Here is a 13,330-nt window from a genome sequence, read left to right on the forward strand (position 1 = left end):
AGAGATCGAAATATAGTGGAGTGGTTGTCTCTTTGCATTTCCGAGCTCTGTCAGCAAAACATGCACTAACCCCAATATTTATGTAAATGTATGTACTAAAGACATGAAAAAGAAACGCAGAGGCTTCTTCTGTTTCACTGCAGGAAGAAAATAAGATGATGATTAGGCCTGGGCACAATATAAATTAGGCCGGTATAATTCTCTTAATTTCGTGAATTTTGCATCATGCTTGTTACATGAAAATTACGAAATCATGCCACTTCACATAATTACGCACTATAAATGTACTGTGAAACATGCTGCTTAATTTTAAACCCAGGTGTTCTCCTTTCATAGGAGGTACACCCATTTTTCCTGGCACCACCCACTTTCTCTATGGTCTCAACCCACATCCTCCACTGGTACTGCTGAAAGCCAGATGTAATCCCTTTTATTTTTTTTGCATATTTATATAGCGCGAACTCGACCGGAAGGTATTGGAGCGCTTTACAAGAGCACCGTATTTACATTACACATGCTGGCACCATGAGATTAAGTGATTTGCCCAGAATCACAGGTTGTGGACAAGACCTCGAGGCTCGAACTCTGGTTTCCAGCACCAAAGTCGGCAGCGTAGCCGAAGGACCACATCCTCTCCCGACCCTCGTTCTTAATTTCAGCACGGGAGAATTCCTCAAGGAAGGTTTTGTTTTGCTAGGAGCCCCCCCCCCTCTCTGAGAATTAAACAAAAAAAATGAAAGCAAAAGAACATTTAAAGCACAATTTTGGAATAAATTGGCTAAAATCACTAATACTATGAATGCAACTTCGGCAACGTAACACAGTGGTTTAAATTGATTATGCTAATACCAATTTATTTCTACCTAGACAAAAACGTTTTAGTAAAATTAGGATAGTCAAAGACTGGGATAAAAACATAACTTTCTAACCTGTCCCACGCAGTTTGCATCTAGCGTCATAGCTCACTATGCTAGATCATGATTGTAACTTATGAACTGCAAAGTAACAAAAGGTTCTCTTTGACAAAAGCAGCATCCCACTGAGCATTGCACACGAAATACTGTTCTGTTATCTGCATAGTACACATTTTTTGCAGCAGGCATATTAACCCTCTGCGCCTTATTTGCGCTTCCTCACAGGAGTCAAAACGGCCACTAGACAAAACTCTGATCGCTCCAGCAGCCAGGTGAAGCCAGAAGAGTCCGCCATAAAAAAAGAACAAGCAAACTCTGTATTTTTTTTGTTCGCCTGTGGATAAAAATCTGGTTTTATACACTGACGAAAAACAAAACCCAAGGCATCCGGCTTGGAGGAAGCACTTCGAGTACACCCCAGTCACGCTCCCTTGTGACCTCCTATGGCCAGTTCTCTTCTAACTACCGAGATAGTGTGCCACTTACAGGTCATAAGTTCAACTCTTAATAAGATAGCTCGGTTGGTTAATGTGCGCACTGCAGAGACCTTCGTGTTACATGCAGGTCATGGGTTGCGGTTTTTAGTAAGTTAGTACAGAAGGCTCCTTCCACCTGCTCTACAGTTCAGAACCAAGTATATTCTGCGGATTTCAGATTTGGATCATGGCACGGGCAAGTCGGCCTTTCCATTTGCAAAGGTCAATAAAATGGCAACCCCACAGATGGGTAGTTCCATTTAATATTAATAGCTCCTAATAACTCAGTTTGCCGTGCAAACTGAATAGGCTGTGGCATGTGCTCTGTAGTATTATGGGGTACTTTCTTGTAGGCAAGCATCACATTTTAGGGGCACTCGCCATTTTTCCATGGTGACTTTGAGCTTTGCGCAGGGTGTCTCGGTGCATCAGTGGAGTCCTGCTGCGTGTGGGTCTCGCTGTCAGACATTCTGCACGGTGCTTTAGTTATTATACTAGATTTATGTGTGTTTCGGTGTCATCTGTTTACTCTCTGCCGGTCGGTCCGTCCGCCTGTCTCCTCCCTCCCCCTTGCCAGTACCTGCCTCGCATGCTCTGGCTCTCCACTGGAGTGAGAGGAATCGTACTGGCACTGGGACTCGAGGCACTAGAAATCCTGCCCAGATCTGTCACCGGAGTGGGTGAGTGAGCGTGGGAGAGCATGGTGTGTGTGCCTGTGCACTCCAGATATGCCATAACTCACAGAGGCCTTCCACGTCCCACCCAGGACACAGAGATGTAGGTGACAGGCACACCAGGCCGAGATAAGGTCTTAGGTTGGGCACTCCTGGCAGCAGAGACACCGAAGGCTGCCTAAGACCTCGAAAGCAAGCCCCAACAAAAGTTAAGATATTTAGCACACTTGACAAATGCCCCCAAAACCTGATTGTCACTCAGAGAACCCCACCCAGGTATAGGTGATGAGGTTAAGGTTCAGGCGAAGTCTAGTACTGACCCCACCCTGCGCTCAGATGTGAGACTGTCGGCACCGCATGTAACCTCAATACTTTTGTATAAAGACAAGCACTAGAATGAAATCAGAGGTGGCACTTTTTCTGGGCACGCATGCCCCTAAACCATTAAAAAGACAGACCTAGTTCCAAAGTGTTGTAAATAGATCGTGGACACTTCTTATTAGCTACAAGTAGGTTTATTGCAAGATACAGCTAGACACACACCTCGCCAGCTGACCAGACCATCAACTGACAAGAGTGGAACTAACCAACAGTACAAGATAGAATGCACACAGGTATTCTGGGAGGCTGGGGCATAGGAAACACAAAGGAAGGTCTAGTTACCACAACTGGCCATCCTGTGTGTAGTACAAGTATACTACACATCTTCCTCCTTTACAGGGAAAAGAAAAATAAAGAAACAGAATTCAAAAGAAAGCTTAAAACATGGGATAGTTACCACAAGTGGCCATCTTGTGTGTAGTACAAGTATACTACACATCTTCCTCCTTTACAGGGAAAAGAAAAACAAAGAAACAGAATTCAAAAGAAAGCTTAAAACATGGGAACCAACAACAACAATATGACATGAATGAGGTCAGCGACCTCTTGAACTGTAAGGTCACGAAGGTAAAGAATCGTTTAGAGATGGAGGGTGAAGTGAGAAATAGGACCAAAGCAACCGAAAGTCATCACTATCACCTATTCCCCTTCCACAGACAAAACGGGGAGAGAGAGTCACAGTCAATCTGACTTGGTCCAACCCTTACTTCTGCTGCCAATGGTAGATAAATTACTGATCAAATGTCTCCACGCTTCAAAAATGAGTTTCAAGTACAAACACCATCGTTGACCCAGCATGTTTCATCTTTATCCGGTTTCTGGTCCTTGAGATCCGATCCTGGTTCTCTTTCCCTGCTTCCAAAAAAAAAAAAAAATGTGTCAGTTGAACACTATTTCCCTCAGCTTTGCTGGAGTGTTCATTGACGACTTTATGTGTGCTAAAAGTGTTGGCTTGGTAAGATAGATCATTGTCCTGCCAAACATCAGTAAACGTTGGATAAGAAGAATGGCACCAGATGAGATCCTGGAGATTGCCTGAATTTTCTTTGACACCTTCAATCACAAGACAACTGTGGATCCGTGAAGACCAGGCGCGCAACACCCATTGGGCTCACCGGGCTTCAGCCCCCCCCGTCATGTGTGTCAGCCCGGCTGAGACAGCCTCGCGGGCTGGCGTCCGTCTAATTGCAGCCGCACCTGAGTACTTCACGGGTCTTTAAAAGACCATTTACACGTTAATGAGGCTTTTGTTTTGTTTTCGCCCCTTCTTACAGCCACTCTGCCTATGGCTGGAAGACTTAGCCCCCCCCCGAAATCTTTTTCAGCCCCCCCCGAAATTTGGCTCTAGTTGCCCGCCTGGTGAAGACTTTGGTGGGGTGAGTTCCTATTCTCACTTCCGACGCATGACCAGTGTCCTTGAGCAACATGTTCCCATAACACCAGCGATGCTGCCATGGAATCCGCATATTTGCAAACACAGGATTCTCTCCAGCAACTGTGTAATTGCCCGATGACCAAGCTTATACTGTTCCTTTGTTTGCACTGGAAAATGCCGCTATGCCTTCACATCACACAGTACACATCAAAAATTCTCCGGAGTTTGCCAGCTTCCAACAAGATTCAGGTGTAATATATAGGAGAGGTTGCTCTTGAACAACCACCTAGATATTAAGTAGTGACAATAGAAACTATCTTCCCCAGATTGCACTTCCCTCTCCAAAACTCGCACAAACTGGACTCATGGTTCTAAGGGCTCACAGTTCTCTGGGAACAGTTCCGTGGACTCACTCACCCTGTTCAAGTTGCAGAGCCTCTGTCATCGTTCCAGTTCTGAGAGTTCCCGAATTTTCACGGACTCTCAATGCTTTCACTGGTTCTAGAGTCTTTGGACCCTTTGACCTGGTTCAAGGCTCATTGTACACTCACTGGTTCTAAGCACCTTTCTTTTGCAGATTTTAGCACATTTCCGCGTACACCCTATGTTAATAAACGAAAATGAAATTGTTACATACTGCCTTTTTTGGTTTTATTTCTAGGCCTGCTGCTAGCTGCTTGCTTCGTTCGGATGACTAATGCTGCACCTGCACATTATGCTGGGGTCGGCGAAAAGCAGGGACTATGGGGCTCATTACGATGGCGGGCGGACTTGGTCCGTCCGCCACAGTAGCGGTGATAGGGTCCGACCGCCATGCATGCGGCGGTCCCGCATATACAATTATGATGGACCGCCACTGCTGCAGTCTGATTCCGCACCTTTAACATTGCGGCGGTGGCTGCTGACAGCAGCACCGCCGCGATGTTAAAAAGAGCATGTTGTGCATTTTACTGCACTACGTGGCAGGCACTACACTGTGCCTGCCACTTGGTGCAGTGAAATGTAGGGGGGTACCATGGGTACCCTTCCAGTGCACCCACACCTCCCCCTAACACAAGGGGGGCCAGTAACGGGCCCCTGAAGACATTCTCTGCCAGCCTTTCCATGGCGGTTCAACCGCCACGGAAAGGCTGGCTTCCGCCAGCATCATAATTGTGCCCACGGAGCATGCTAGGCTCCGCCGCTATTGTGAGCATGCTGACCGCTCCGCCAGGCAATCGTGACGATTGCTACCAGCGGAAAAGCAGCAGATGGACTTTCCGTCTTCCGCGATACTCACCGCCATCATAATAACGGCGGGGGATAAATCTCATGCCGATGGCGGAACGATCGCCACCGCCCGCCCGGCGTTGGCTACTTTTCCACAATCGTAATAAGCCCCTATGATCAGCATTGGTCTATCCGACTGGGGGGGGGACACTTTACAATTCAAAGCCTAGGATGGAGGACGGGACTGACATCACCCTACGCAGGCAGTTTCTGGCGGTGTGGGTGTGCCGTCCGTGTGCCTTGTGATAAGGCGGGCAGCCGCTCCATCCAAATTTAAATATTTTACAGCATGAACAAATACAGCCCTATCAGGCCCCACTGACTAAACACAGGCAGACATGGATTTACCCTTTACCATGTAATGTAATCTCTTCGCCGGGGAGACCGTTATTGCATGTAGACCGGCCCTAAGAAATAAGTGGCGGTTCTAAGCACTGGCACAGATTGAGCACTATAATTTACAACAAACTCATGCTAACAGAAAACGAGTGGCTGTAGATCGTGTTGCTTTGTTTGAAAAGCATACTCGTGCCTACAATTGACAGGAGGACCCATTTTGCCCTAAAATATAGCATGAAATGACAGATTCACATTCAAGTAATTAAGCATAATTTTGTGTAATTCCGTTGACATTTTATATAAGTATGCAGAAGCAAATGATACATATTTTGCACATCCGTAATCATGATACAGTCCTATTTACCCCTAGGTTTTTCCAAGCTGCTCTGTCTGCAGTTTGTATATTAACTCAAAGATTCTTTTTGTTTATGTATACGCTATAGAAAGTGCAATTCTTAGGAAAAACAAACACACAGGCCCCTATCTGAGCCTAGACTCCGCAATAAATGGCATCATGATACTGCACATCGAGGATTGGTGACCCAGATTTCCCCAAGATTATCCAGTCCGGTTTAGGTAGGTAGGTAGGTAGTTATGGACTAGCGGTTACTACAGGTCATTCCAAAGTTCACCACAAATATTTATATGGCCATGTAGGCAGTGTGGGTGTGCCGTGTGCATGGTCTGAGGCCAAGAGACGGGCCTTGTCACTGTACACCACTTGGGTTGTATTATTCTTTTTTTGTTAACATTTTATTGTCCTCATGCACCTTCAGTTTATACCCCCAAGATCCTGTTTTGCGCCCTTATCTTACAAGGTTGCCAAACCAGAGAGGTATTTTGCGTGTTCTTCTGGGTACATCGGTTTTCCACTGAGTATCGAAGTGCAGAAACAACAGTGAGTGTAATCATAGGACAATATTTGTTTTGAATTCTACAACACCCAAACTTCATGCTGTTATCCCATTAACGCTGCGCTCTAGCCAACTCATTAGTGGCAGCCAAAGCTTATACCTTTTACCAGTCAAGTCTCTAGAACTCATTTTTAGTATATATTTAATCGGAATGAGTCATTCAGCCTATGTGGGTGGAAATCTGCTTATCCACTTCCTAAAGATTTCCCTTCAAGACAGAAGAATGGAATTTCATTCCATCTTTGTTCTGCTTCACCTGACCTTCCATGCTCCCAAAAATAATTAGGGAAAGGCTTCTCTTGACGTTTATTCCAAGAATGCTCCTCAAACTGTTACCCATGTTTCCCCAGACGCTGTGAATCATGGGACATCCCACAAACACATGAATATCATTGGCCTTCTCTAGTCCACATTTTGTGTATTTAACTGCTCCTCCTTTTCTCATCTTTGATCTTCTGTATGGCATCCAATATGCGCTGTGGAGAGAAAAGAGATGGTTCCTCCTTAAACTAGCAGGTTTGACAGAACTGCATGTGTTAGAAATGGGGGTCTTTAGTTGGCAAGGGCTTGCACCTTTGTCCAAGTAGGGACCCTTCTTCCTAGTCAGGATAAGGGAGTTACACTCCTAAAACAACCCCTGCTCACCCCCTTGGTAGCTTGGCACGAGCAGTCAGGCTTATCTTAGAGGCAGTGTGTAAAGCTTTTGCACAAAACCAACAGTAATACAATGTAAGCACTACAAAAGGACACCACACCAGTTTAGAAAAATAGCCAATATTTTTATATACTTAAAACAAGATCAAATACGATAAAGAATCCACCATACAGTACTTCAAAAATAGTTACTTCTCAAGATGTTTTTAAACTGCAAAAATACGTTGAAAACACAGTTCGTACGAGTCAGTAGCTCGGTCCGAGCCTACCGTGATGTTGAAAACAACAGAGTCTCGCCGGACCCGCTGACCGCGTTGGTACAGGCCAGCAACAGCGTGAACAGACTCATTAGCAGTACCTTTCTTAGTGCGGCTCACACGAGCATGCGAGTCGGTCTTGGCCTCCGTCGAGGTTGCGATGCAAAGTAGAAGCAGTGCACGGTGCGGTGCCTATTGATGCGGTGGAGCAGCGGCTCGGTGACGAGCGTCCAGACGGTATCGGTGAGACCAAAGCTTTCGGTGCAGGGCGAGACGGTGCACGATACGGTGCTGGCAGGTTGAGGTGCAGGTGACTGAGCCGGTCGTGGCGTCCGTCGCGGTTACGGTGCAAAGTGGAAGCAGTGCAGGGCGCGGTGTCCTCTCGATGCGGTGCAGGCAGCGGCTCGGTGACAATCGTGCAGACGGTGTCGGTGAGACCAAGGCTTGCTGTGCAGGGTGAGACGGTGCTCGATGCGGTGCTGGCAGGTTGTGATGCAAGCGACAGAGCCGGTTGGCGGGAATTGGCACTGGCCGAGTCGGACAGCTGTGCGTGACGAGGCGGTCACAGGTGTCAAACCAGCGGCGATCGTGTTGGTGAGACCAGGCCAGCGAGGTGAAGGGAGGTGGTGCGGGTTGCGGTGCCTCTCGATGCGGTGCAGGCAGCGGCTCGGTGACGATCATGCAGACGGCGTTGATGAGACCAAGGCGTGCGGTGCAGGGCGAGACTGTGCGGCCTGCGGTGCCTTCAGGACACAAGGCCGGTGACGGAGTCGGTCGCGGTTCCCTCTTCTCTGTGGCAACTGAAACAGCGGTCCCAGGAGCGGTACCCAGAGGTTGGTGAAGTCTTTGCAGTCCATGAGACTTCTTAACGGGAGACCAGCTTGGTTTTAGGCCCTTGGAGATACTCAGCACAAGTAGAGAAAGTTCAGTCCAGTCCTTTCACTGCCCAAGGCAGATGCAGCAGTTGCAGGCCAACCCAACAAAGCAACAACACAGCAAAGGGCCAGTACTCCTCCTGGTAGCTCTTCCATTTATTCTTCTTGGCAGGTTCCTTGATTCCAGCGAGTTCTCTAACAGCAGGATGATGAAAGCACAGTCCAGTCCTTTCCCTACCCAAGACAGAAGAAACCACTGCAGGCCAACCCCTCAACACGCAGCATAGGGGCAGTTCTCCTCCGCCAGCTTTCCTGGGCCTTCTTCCTGGCAGGTGCCTTAGTTCAGAAGAAATCTAAAGTTCTGGGGTCTGGGCCCCAATATTTATACCACCAAATCCTTTGTCCTCTGAAGGCGGAGGGTCCTGTACCTAGTTCAAACCAGTTCTGGGTACATTCTGCCAGTGTGCACCTTCTTCCTTTGTCAGTGTGGGCCAGGGTCATCAGATGCACCACAGGAGGTGGAGCCAGCATTTTGGAAGGGAGGCACAGTCCTTTTCAGACCCAGGTGCTACTCCTCCCATCCATCTATGTGCAGATAGGTCAATTGAGCCCTGTGCTGACTCATCTTGTCTCCTGTAGTCTCCCTCAGCCCCTGTCACTCACAAACCAGACAGACAATACACAAGCTAGCAGAGGCAGGCTGGATGATTAGGTAAGAAAATACCTACTTTCTAAAAGTGGTATTTTCAAACACAGAATGGTAAAACCATCTTCACTAAAAGATGTATTTTATCATTCTGAGTTCAGGCATACTAAACTTGACTTCCTACCATGTTCCCTGGGTCAGTTAGGATTATAAGGTGGTATAATCAAACCGCCCACTCTGGCCTTGCAATAGTGAAAAACGAAGTAGGCTGTAATTCACTATCAGAACATGCCACACACCCCAGGGCATGTCCTACCTTTCACATACAATGCACCCTGCCCATGGGGGTACCTTGGGCCTACCTTAGGGGTGACTAACATGTAGAAAAGGGAAGGTTTGGGGACTGGCAAGTGAGAGCACTTGCCAAGTCGACATGGCAGCCCCACACTGCGCACAGGCTCTGCAATGGCAGGCCAGAGTTACACTTTATGGGCTGGTGGTGTGGGTGGCACAATCCAGTGCTGCAGCCCACCAACAGCATTTGATTTATGGGCCCTGGCACTCGCAGTGCACTTTACTAGGGACTGACACATACATCAAATAGGCCAATCATGGAAACACCAATCGATAACACCGTTTACACAGAGAGCATATGCACGTTAGCACTGATTGGCAGTGGGAAAGAGTCCTAAAATCAACACAAACAGGTCAGGAAAAAATAGGAGGAAAAAGCAAAAAGTTTAGGGATAACCCTGCAAAAAGGGCCATTTCCAACAGTATTAAATGTTCATTGATGGTTTCCATAGTTCTTTTAAATGCATCCACAACAAGTATCCTCTCCATCAGCCCTATCCGTCAATGACCAGTACCATCTCAAAAATGTCTTCCTCCTTATCATTCCTTACATAAGGGTTTATTCCAGTTTGTTGGTGTCCCCTATATCAAAAGTCATACTCTGGGACCAACTTTTTAATTGTAATTACTTACATTTTGATTTGTTCCCTTCCACCATCACATAGAGATTGTCCTATGGTAACAGCTTGCCGTCCTGTATGAGTTGGCCCTAACTCTGGATAACCACCTTTTTTATGGGAAGTGACATCTTGTCCTTAATATATTCTGGTGAGCCCAGAGAGTTCCAAATAGGGATATGATCCCATAGTTCAGCCATTGCTTGTAGTACCTTAAGCCTCAACTTCTTGTAGTACTAAGGGTCTCCAAATTTATATCGAAAATGGGCCTCCCCGCCCGCTATCTTTTAGCATGGCCTTGTACATAGTGCCTATCTTGGAGATATCCAGGCTATTTGACAGCATTCTCCCATTCTTTAGTTGGAATGCTCATGCACAGTGCCTTGGACCTTTTAAGGCCCAAATAAAACTATGAATCCTTCCTTGTAATCTATTTAACTACTCCTTCTTGAAACTCAAGGGGATTGTGTTAAATAGGCACATACATTTGGGCTGTATAATCATCTTAACCAAATTAGTTCCTTCTAAAATGGTAAGCAGTAGATGCAACCAACCCTTCATTAGTTTACACAACACTGTTATGAATTTTATTACATGTGCTTCCAGGAGTTTCCCAATATTTTGTGTGATCCTTAAATCTAAGGATTTCATTGTGTTCTTGATTAGGTCATTGCCCCTCTGCATGTTCCAAACCATAATATCTGTTTTAGTGGTATTGACAGAGTGATCCGGCATCTGGCCAAAGTCTAAAGTTAGCTGCTCAATAATCAGCAGAGCAGTTTGCAGATCTGATGTATAGACAATTACGTCATCTGCATACAAAGAGACCTTGCTTTCCCAGCTTTTGTAAGCGAAGGGGAAAATGGAGTTCTCCATGCAAATTTTGCATGCCAATGGCTCAATGTATAGATTGAAAAATAAAAGGTGATAGCGAGCATCCTTGCCTCATTCCCCTGGATATCTTGAAAACCTTGGTGAGGTTACCATTTACCAGTACAGTGGCAGATGGATTTTGGTAGATCAATCAATCAATCAATCAGGGAATTGTAAGCGCGCTACTCACCCTCAAGGGTCTCAGAGCGCTGAGGGGGGAGGGTCTGCAGATCTGTTTAGCTGAAGAGCCAGGTCTTGAGAGTCTTCCTGAAGGTGTCTGATGTCTGCCGGTAGCTCGTTCCAGGTCGTGGCTGCAATGTGAGAGAAGGATCTTCTGCATGCTCTGTGGATGTGCGGGGTTTCGGCCAGTGCGAGGTTTGAAGATTGGAGGTTTCTTCTGGGTACGTGGAAGTTGATTCTGTCGTTGAGGTATTTGGGTCTGTGGTTGTGTAGGCATTTGTAGGCCTGAGTGAGGATTTTGAAAGTGACTCTTTTCTCCATGGGGAACCATTGGAGACTTCGTAGGTGTTGGCTGATGTGTTTGTGTCGGGGGATGCCGAGGACGAGCCTGGTGGCAGTGTTCTGTATTGTCTGGAGTTTGTGGAGTAGGGACTTGTTGATGCTGGCGTAGAGTGCGTTTCCATAGTCCAGTCTGCTGGTGATGAGTGCGTGGGTGACTGTCTTCCTTGACTCAGGGGGGATCCACTTGAAGGTCTTGCGGAGGATGCAGAGAGTGTTGAAGCAGCTGGAGGTGACGGCGTTGACCTGTCGGTTCATGGTGAGTGATGAGTCGAGTACGATGCCGAGGTTCTTGGCGTGGTCTGAGGGGTAGGTGGGCTTCCGAGGGCGATCGGCCACCAGGTGCTGTCCCATGCAGAAGGGGTGGTATCGAGGACGAGGACTTCTGTCTTCTCGGCGTTGAGCCTCAGATAGCTGTTGGTCATCCAGACTGCGAGGTCTTGTATTCCTTTCTGGAAGTTGAGTTTGGCAGTGGTGGGGTCTTTGATGAGGGGGAGGATGAGCTGGGTGTCGTCGACATAGGATACGATGTTGAGGCCGTGTTGTCGGACGATGGATGCGATGGGGGGTATGTAGATGTTGAAGAGGGTGGGGCTCAGTGATGAACCCCGTGGGACTCCGCAGGTGATTTTCGTTGGGTCGGAGAGGAAGGGTGGCAGTCTGATCCTTTGGCTTCTTCCGGTGAGGAATGATCGGATCCAGTCCAGGGCTGATCCTTGTATGCCTGCGTCGTGTAGTCTGGCGACTAGTGTGTGGTAGGATCTGGTGTAGAAGCCCGCTGATAGGTCGAGTAGGATGAGGGCTGCAGAGTGGCCTTGGTCCAGGAGGGTGCGAAAGTCATCTGTGGTGGCAAGTAGGGTGGTCTCTGTGCTGTGGTTGCTTCGGAATCTGGATTGGGATGGGTTGAGGATGGCGTTCTCTTCAATGAATCGTGTCAGTTTCCTGTTGACTGTTTTCTCTGCAACTTTGGCTGCGAAGGGGAGTAGCGAGATGGGCCGATAGTTCTTGAGGTCGGTGGGGTCAGCTGTGGGATTCTTGAGCAGGGGACTGCCTTCTGCGCGCTTCCAGTCATCTGGGAAGGTGCCTGTTTTGAAGGTGGTGTTGATGGTGCGTTGTAGTTTGGGTGCGATGGTGGCTGCAGCTCTGTGGTAGATGTGAGGCGGACAGGGGTTGGTGGGGGCCCCGAGTGGATGCTTTTCATGGTCAAGGCGGTGTCTCCGGCCGTGATCAGTGTCCAGTTGGAGATGGTGGGTTGGCTGGTGTTTCTGGGGGGCGGGGGGCCATCTGTGGTGCCTGGTGGATGAAGTTGTCATAGAGGTTTTTGATCTTGAGGTGGAAAAAGGTTACAATCTTGTCGCAGAGGTCTTCGGATGGGGTGATGTCTGTGGCTTCACTGCGTGGGTTGGTGAATTCTTGAATGACACTGAAAAGTTCCTTGGAGTTGGTGGAGTTGGCCAGGATTTTGTTATGGATGAAGTTCCTCTTGGTGGCTCTGATCTGGTTGTGGTAGTCCATCATGGCGTCCTTGTAGGTGGTGTGGTGTTCGGTTGATCAAGTGAAGTATTCTACAGTAATTTCCCAGCAGATTACAGCCGTGTAACATAGCTTGCAAAGAAGTCCAATTTACTCTATCAAGTGCTTTTTTAGCATCCAAGGTCACTACTGCCAGCGGAATCTTAAAAGCACTGACATGATATATAGAGCCTATGAGGCAGTAGGTTAGCTCCTGCAACACTTTGCCCCTTAGAAAGCCCCTTTGATCCTCATGTAGGATTCAGCCACTCAGCCAAAATGTTGGCAAAGATTTTATAATCACAATTAAGGAGTGATATGGGTCTTTTCGACTCACAACTATTAGAGCTTTTCCCCGGCTTATGAATTAAAATAACAGCGGCCTTGTTCCATGTTGGGGGCAGAGGTAAGCCTTTCTCGAAGATCTCTCCAAATAACCTGGGGATCGATTAGGATGGTGGAAGGAACTCCTCCGCTAGCCATGCGGTGGCAGTCCTTTCGTCCGCCGACAGCGAGTTTCCCCCGCCAAATTAGGATGGCGCGGGGAATCGTTTTCTGACCGTCTGCCGCTTGTCCTCCAGAAGCAATCATTCACATTGCCTGGCGGATGGTCCAGGGACCATAAAATGGTGGTGGTGCCTAGCAGGCACCGTTCACCAAATTATGATGAGGGTAATTTCA

This window comes from Triturus cristatus, chromosome 2_1, assembly GCF_964204655.1.
Source record: "Triturus cristatus chromosome 2_1, aTriCri1.1, whole genome shotgun sequence".
Lineage (NCBI taxonomy): Eukaryota > Metazoa > Chordata > Amphibia > Caudata > Salamandridae > Triturus > Triturus cristatus.